Here is a 7,733-nt window from a genome sequence, read left to right as displayed (position 1 = left end):
ATCAACAGCAAAAGATAAAATCAATCTGAATGACTTTAGCTAAACTCCAAATGCACTTTTTACTTCACCACATGGTCCCCTCCAGATTGCTTTGGACTACAACTCCAATCAGCCTCTGCCAGCACAGCCAATTCCAGGGTATTGAGAGCATCACTGATGGAGAGGGTACCAGGTTATGAAAGGCTGGCACAGAGTGACAGTAGGTGGACTTTCTAACAAGTGCAGTCCAGTTTACTTATTAAAGCATTTTGTACTTAAAAATGCAATGCAGAGGAAAAACATGTGTTGTGTTTAAAACAGGACTGTCTTCCATTTTGAATGGGAGCCAGTGTGGTGTAGTGGTTAAGAGCATGGGACTGGGACTCGGGCGATCCGGGTTCTCGTCCCCGTGCGGCCATGGAGCCAACTGGGTGACTTTGGGCCAGTCACAGACTCTCAGCCCAGCCTACCTCACAGGGTTGTTGTGTGGATAAGATGGAGGAGGAGAATGATGTAAGCTGCCTTGAGCCCTTTGTAGGAAAAAGGCAGAATATAAATCGAAAAATAAATAAATAAATAAATAAAATGTGTTCTCTGTCTTGAAGAGCTGTCAAGCCAAATCCTGCCTAAAGGATTTTATTCAGACAAGACTGACTTGCTGCTGAAATAGGATTTAATCTAGTAGATTTTTTAAATAGGTTTTTATGTTATAACTTTTTTGTTTTATCTCTTTCATTGTTAGCCATCTCGAGTACTATTTTAGGTGTGATATAAATGTAACAACAGTTATACTATTTTAAAATATTTCTAGCAAACTTTGAGATCTTTCAGTTATGTCTTGCAAGCGTTTTATGCAAACAATGTGCAAGTTTCAGGATAGGAGGAAATATCCAATACCAGCAGAACTTTGTCACAGTGATACAAACTATAAATGTGGCAGTTGGCTGAACTGCTGTTGACATATTACACTGTTTTTATCTTCATTTGTAATGTGTATGCAACAGTAGTCATCATTTGTATCAGGAAAACTATACCATTGTCTGTAACCACTTATACAATTATCAAAGTGGCACCACAGAAGTTGTTCTTCACACGTGGTTAAGCTAGCTGGACACTGTAAGCTTGTAGTTTCCGTTCTTACCAGCCCAAGTCTGGTTAAAGTAATACCTGATTAGCATAAAGGTGGGTTATTCATTTTAAGTTCTTTCTAGCAAGCCAGTAACTCTTACTTTCTCTATAAACTTATTCAAAAGAGAAGAGGAAAAAAATCACACATGATGTGATTACATAAAACAAAAATCACAAATCTTGCATGTATTTGGATATCCATATTAAATTACATAAAATGTTTTATCTGATGCAGAATGTATTTCTTGGTATGTATTTATTAATATTTTATATTTAACAATAGTCCTTCCAAACAGGATATTGTTTAAGGTCAGCTATAATGAAACATGCACTTAAAATAACACTTTCAGGGTAAAGGAGTCAGCCCAGGCAGCCATTATACATTATAAAGTTTGTCAAACCCAGAAAAAATTTGCTGTTTGAAGGTGTGTTCTGAGAAATTTAAATGGATTGCCTTAAGTAAGAACATCAAAGGAAAAGTACTGTTGGCTGAAAATTCCCAAGTCTGAGGGAGCAATGCTATGCATGTTCGGACAAGAAGTGAGTCCTACAATGCCCAGTATCCCTCCAGCTAGCATACTGGCTGGAACACATGGGGAATCATAGGGCATTCTTCCCTCTAATCATGCATAGGATTACACTGTAAATCTGCCACTAGGTTCTCCTGATCTTTTCCATCACTTCCCATCCCCTATTTCTGGATTTGTACAGTATAAGTGTATAGTCAAAGTCTACTTGTTTTCAACTAGCAGGAGCAGTGCTCAAATTTTAGCCATATAAACACTATCATTATTACAGACAGGAGGAGACAAGAAAGAATTTTCCTGAGAATCTCAAGGAAATGTATGGGATTCCCAAAGTTTGCAAGGTTCAAGTTGTTTTACTAAATATGCAAGTCTGTTTAGACTCAGATACAGGCACTCAAGTGCTTCTCTTGCCTTGTGTTTTATTGTTTTAAATATTGTACTGTATTTTATATTTTGCAAGTTTGAATTTCATTATAGTCTTTTAACTGTTTGTAATCCACCAGAAAGTATTACTGGACAGATTAAAAGTATAACAGATAACTGAGGTAGACAGCTATGGGCTTCACAACTGCTAGATGAAAACCTTGAACCTCTGAGGCTAAGAGGTATTTTGTACCCCAAGGGCTGCTGCTTGCAAGGTAGGAGGCATTTTATTTTGCTGATATCAGAGTTTTCCTTTTTCTCACTACTACCTTTTAACAATACCTTCAAGGGAAATGCTCTGTTCTACATGGCAATTATTTTTCCACATTATAGATACCAAGGGGCATAGTTAACTTTGCCACAATGCTGTCTTGTGGAAGTTCTTCATCCTGCAAAGTAAGCTTGGATGGCACAAGGTTGTGAGGGATTATGGAGATGGTGGGGGGGGAGTTGCTGGGCATACAATCACAATACATATATGTATGTTTAGTATATAAGTGTGGTTTTCTTGATTTATCTTGTGCAGATGAAAACAGTGAGACCTGACAGAATTCATTATTGCCAGGTCTGTTTGGAAAATGAGGCAACTTCTTTAGTGAAGAAAGTTTAAAAATGAGTAACAGAGAAGATGCAATGCCTCCCTTTCAGTTTTGGTTCTACAGAACTTCCCTAGAGGGGCTTACTGTTCAGCAAGATGATGTTTTAATTTGAATTAATCTTGTGAAACTCAAAAAGCACATTTTAGATAAATGCACAGTGTGATGGCAGGTAGAATCCAAACTTTTATAGAAGTAGCACTGTGTGCACATCAAAGGACATCACCTGCATTGTTCATGGTAAGCTGTGGGAACTTAAAGGAACTGAAGGGAAACATCTGTTTGTGGGCTGTCAATGAAATCTCTGCATAACAAAGAAAAAGGCAAAAAGAATGATACAAAAATGTATTCTACAAATAAAAGGTGGTTGTACATAATGTACTTATATAGTTTAAGCTCAAGTACTGTTAAACTGAATAACTTTGTTCTACACAAAATGAAATATAAAAGTTGTGCATTTGGTTTTCTCTGACTCTCCATCTGAAATACATTATTATTATTATTATTATTATTATTATTATTATTATTACATTTTCTGTAGATTTGTGCCCCCTTTTAAACTGTCTACATTATGCATTATTACACAATACCCAAGATGGAAAGAAACTGACTCAACCTGCTAGATTGGACTTCTTTCTACATATTGGGAAATGTTGAAACGACTGAAGTCTAGCTCTTGCATAATCCATGCTTCTTTTTCTTTTTCCCCACCAACACCTTTGCATAGAAGGTGTGGCTGGGAATGCCCTACTATTCTTGGAACTGGCTATTAGGTTAGCCAAATGACGTCAAGTTAATTCATGGTGATAGCCAAATGAAGTTAAATTAATTCAAAGGGGGAAGACTGCTGGCTCACTCAGCTTTGCTTCAGCTTGACACTTGCTTTCTTGCACTTGTGGGGTGAAAGCATGCAAAAGAAGGCTGCTCCTTGGCAGAGCAGCCACCACTTTTCTCTTACTTGACTGTTTCACTGTATGGTGTGGAGGTCTGGGCTAGTTGGGCAACCAGCAGTTCAGAGGGGGAATACAGGTGAGTGAGTGAGATGTTGAGATTGCTGCAGCTTCAATGACCCACTCTCTGTGCTGCACTGCCCTCTGAAAAGCAGGCAGAGGCGGCTATGTGTACTTCCCCACAGTTGGACAGGGAGGAAATAAGAGCAGCAGTTCCCTTCTCTTGCTTGCACACTTCCCTGCTCTCTCCCAGAAGTGGCAGTGCTCACAGGAGAAGCCAGTGCAGGGGGTGGCTGAGGGCTTTCTGGCAAGACAGTTTTGCCCCTTCTTCTGTCCCAGCCTCTGCTGAAGGAACAAGCCTGAGAAGGAAAGATCGTAGCCACCTGATAAACCACATGTTTATTCTCAGGTTCCTTTCTGGATTCTCTGGTAGGTCAAGAGGAAACTGTTCAAAAACCTGTGAAGTCGCTGCCACTCAATGTAAACAATACTGGGCTGGCTGCCGGATAGTCTGACCCCCTGGCTGGCTGTGCAGCATCAAGAGGAGAGAACCCATGGTGGTGTCGTCACCCTGCTCTGGAGGCAGCATTGACCCGATTACCCTCACGGAGCTTCCAGACCTGCTAAGGCACACTGTGGCCAATGCCTCTGAGCCACCCCACAAGCCGACACCAGGCCATGGCTTCAAGGCCACCCCGCCACGCACCCCATCAGGCTTGGATGGCACAAGCTGCATACCAGGACCGTGATTAAGCAAATCATGCTGCGCTTGACCTGTTCACTTGGGAGCAAGGAAAGAGGTCACTGTGTCTTCCAGATTGTAAGAAACTGGGCAACGTAAGCCAGCTGCTTATGGTCCTATGCCTGCTTTGCCTGCTTTTCCTTCAAGCTAAAAGCCCAGCGTTAAACACCTGTTTGGTTTTGTTTCCTCAAAAAGATACACCTCATGCACACTGAGGCCTTCTTCAGCCACATCTTTCCCAGGGCTTTGGTAGCATGAATTCCGAGAGAGGAAATTCCAAGATGAGCCTCAAACCGGGCTCCCTCCGCCCAGCCCAATCCCAGGGGGCCCCAGCACCCTGCAGCTCCCAACGGCCCGCAGCAGGAGCCGGGCGACCCCGCATGCAGGAAAAGCCGCGGCTCCCCCTCCCCGCCCCACCCCACCCCGGGACGCTCTGAAGCGAACGAAGGCAGCTGTGCCGTGGCCCGACGAGGAAGTGTTGCTCAGCTGCAGCGCGGCACTGAGGAAATCATTCGGTCTGCGAGAGAGAAATGAGGAAGCGAGCGCTTCGCCCATCCTGAACGGACTCGGGGCTTCGGCAGGCGTGGCAGAGAAGAGCGCGACGCCGGAGCCGGAGCACGACCAGCGGAGCTGTGGTGAGCGGGCGCCGCAGGAGGGAAACGCGTCGGCGCGCAGGCGGCGTCCCCGCTCCAGCGCCACTCGCGTCCTCTGGGCTCGCAGGAGAGGCCCACCTTCCCAGCCCTTTCCCGCCCATTACCGCTCCAGGTGAGAGATGCTCCTGCGTCCTGGGAGGGGCCGCGACGACGGGGGAGCCCGGAATTCCTCCTCTCCCAGCCCCCGAGGTCTGTGCAGGCAGGGCTCGCGGCGGCGGCGGCGGCGGCGGGGGAAGGGGCTGCTCTGGGACGAGCTCCCACGGCCGCCTTTGGGGCGAGGGGCGCGAGGGGCGCGGGCAAGGCGGCGCGCCCCGCGGAAGCGAGGCGAGGGGCAGCGGCGCCACGAGGCCCCTCGGTGCAAGAGGCGTGGCCAGCCTCCGTTTGGGAAGCGAGGCGAGAGGAGAACCTCTCACCCCGGGAAGACTTCCCGGTTTGCGCGTCAGCAGAGCCTTGTGCGTTCCCCGCGCCCCGGCCAGGGCTCCGGTTTGGTGCCCTTGGTGTCCGTGGTTAGGGCGGAACGTCGAAAGCGTTAACGTAATTCACCCTTAGAAGGGAACGCGCCGGTGGAAGAGCATTGAGCAAGGAGAGCGTGCTGGTCGTTCTGGAGGAACGGCGACGCGCCCGACTTCTGCCTGACCCTTGGGAAACCCCTGGCGTTTTTCTTGCAGGCGCTCGCGGGAGCGCGTGGGGCTCTTTCCCTTTGGCCTCGCCACAAGTGCGCGCAGTGGATTCGGCCGAAGGGCTGCGATTTTGCTTGGCTAAGCGTTAGATAGTGGCTCCTCGGTGCCATGTTACCTCCCTGCTTGAGACAGCTAACATCATTCTGTTCAAGAGAAAAGGGCCGAGACGGTGTAGGCTAAAGTTACACTCGCTACATTTCTCTTACATAGAAGTAGAGAACTCAGTGGGACCTCCTAAGCAAATAGGGATTTCTTAATTGGACCGAAAGGCTAGTATCTTTGGCATATTTAATAAATATGCTTAGGATTATCTTGTATAATAGCTTCTTTTGTGATGTGCCCTTATTATTTTTTCTAAATAGGCTAATCCATGTGGGGTAAATAGGTCTGGAATGTCCTATACCCTTATCCTGTTATCCTGTTATTTTATTTTTGGAATAAAGCTTAAATTTGCATTGCAAGTGCTCTTAATATAGATGAGTCTACATTTCTGTAATACCAAAAATAAGTCAAAAAGCTGCTTTCTGTTTACTTCCATCTAAATATAAATCCTGCTAAAATAGTCTACTAAGAGCACAAACCCATCATCTTATTCCATCATCTAGGAGAATATAACATTTTTCAGAGTCTGAAACAGAGATCTCTTTCCCCAGTTCACAGTTAAGTCTTGGATGGAGAAACAGAGGGCATGCTGGTGGCAGAGGGCTTAGTCCTGTAGAGTTTTCATTGGTGCCCTGGCCTCCTTCCTTCTGCCCCACTGGCTGAAGTCTAGATGGCCAAAAATGGGCATCTAGATAAAATGCAGGCTACAAGGTGCGGCAGCAGTGAAGATGGCTGCCCCGCACTTTGCATTTGGATATTTGCGAGCTTCTGAAGTCTCAGGGTTTCAGGCATCTGCTGCAAGAGTGATAGAACTGTACTGTAAAGAGGCCGTGTCTAGTTTTTCTGTTTGCAAATCTGTGGTCCTTTTGCTGCTGTTGTTCCACCTTATAGTTTTCTACGTAAGAATCTCAGTTGCAATAACTTAACATGTGAAAATATTGCATAATATCTTTTTTTATTTTTTATTTTGCGTTACCAACAAGAACACAGGCTATCATCAAAGGGCAGATGCAGCTTAAGGCCTCACAGAATACAGAGTTGCTGTGGTTTCTATCCACTGTTTGAAGGCTTGCTTTCAGTTTCAGAAGGCTAAAGCCGAATTCAGACTTCTTAATTTGAACTGTTTTTACACACTACCCTAGACATAATTACTTGCTAATGATTTATCTGTTTATATTCATCTTTACAACGTTTAATACCTTTCTTTGTGCTAAATATCAGGGAAATGTCAACTCATTTCCAGATTTCCTTAGGCTGATTGAAAAGTGGTGCAGAATCCATAGTTAATTTTGAAAAGTACTCCGTAAGAGTATTCTGCATACCCATGAGTGCTATGTATAAAGAACTCTCACATTTTTGTATTCATTCCCCTGATCCTTCCATTTTCTTGTGGGGGTTGATAGTAGGGGAATCAAGAGACGGTGAACGTGATATGCTGGCATTCAAAGTTTCTATATGTTAGAAAATGAACATTCAGCTAAACGTAAAGAATAGATGTTTCTCACAGGACTTGATTTGTCAGAACTAAACTTTAAATGATGGCATAATAATGCTTATAAATGATTAAAGTATGCATATGACATGCCATATGAAGATATGTTCCATCAATGATTACTTTGTCTCCTTATAATCAGTAACAGAGCTGAAGTATATCAAATGATAATCTGCTAAAAGCAGACTTGGAAATTTGGACCAAGTAGTTCAAATTTCCCATTTGAAGGATCCTCCATTTTATTTTTAGTTGTTGCTTTGCTTGGCAGATTCACCCGTCATGCAATGAAGCATCTTAAAGGAGATGCATATGGATAGTTTTCTTGTAACAGTGGTTCATTGGACATCTAGGTAGCCCTTGTTATGTGGCCAAAAAGAAAACAAAAACGACGAGTTTGCAGGTTCTCTGAGAAAAGCAAACTGGCTGCCGATTATTATTATTATTATTATTATTATTATTAT

The 7,733-nt window shown here is 44.1% G+C and overlaps 1 protein-coding gene across 1 annotated transcript in view; it reads left to right on the top strand.

The window, feature by feature from the left end:
- The first annotated feature begins 5,041 nt into the window (after positions 1-5,041).
- Positions 5,042-7,733, top strand: part of SYK (spleen associated tyrosine kinase) — a 49,757-nt gene continuing 47,065 nt past the window's right edge. Inside the window, exon 1 of the mRNA XM_044446631.1 lies at positions 5,042-5,110. The gene's annotated coding sequence lies outside the window, so the exon portion shown is untranslated. The remainder of the gene's footprint in view (positions 5,111-7,733) is intronic.

Source organism: Varanus komodoensis, unplaced genomic scaffold (genome assembly GCF_004798865.1).
Source record: "Varanus komodoensis strain SLA01 unplaced genomic scaffold, ASM479886v1 scaffold5, whole genome shotgun sequence".
Classification (NCBI taxonomy): Eukaryota; Metazoa; Chordata; class Lepidosauria; order Squamata; family Varanidae; genus Varanus; species Varanus komodoensis.
Note: the sequence above shows the minus strand (reverse complement) of the source record. Positions and strands in the feature narration are given on the sequence as shown.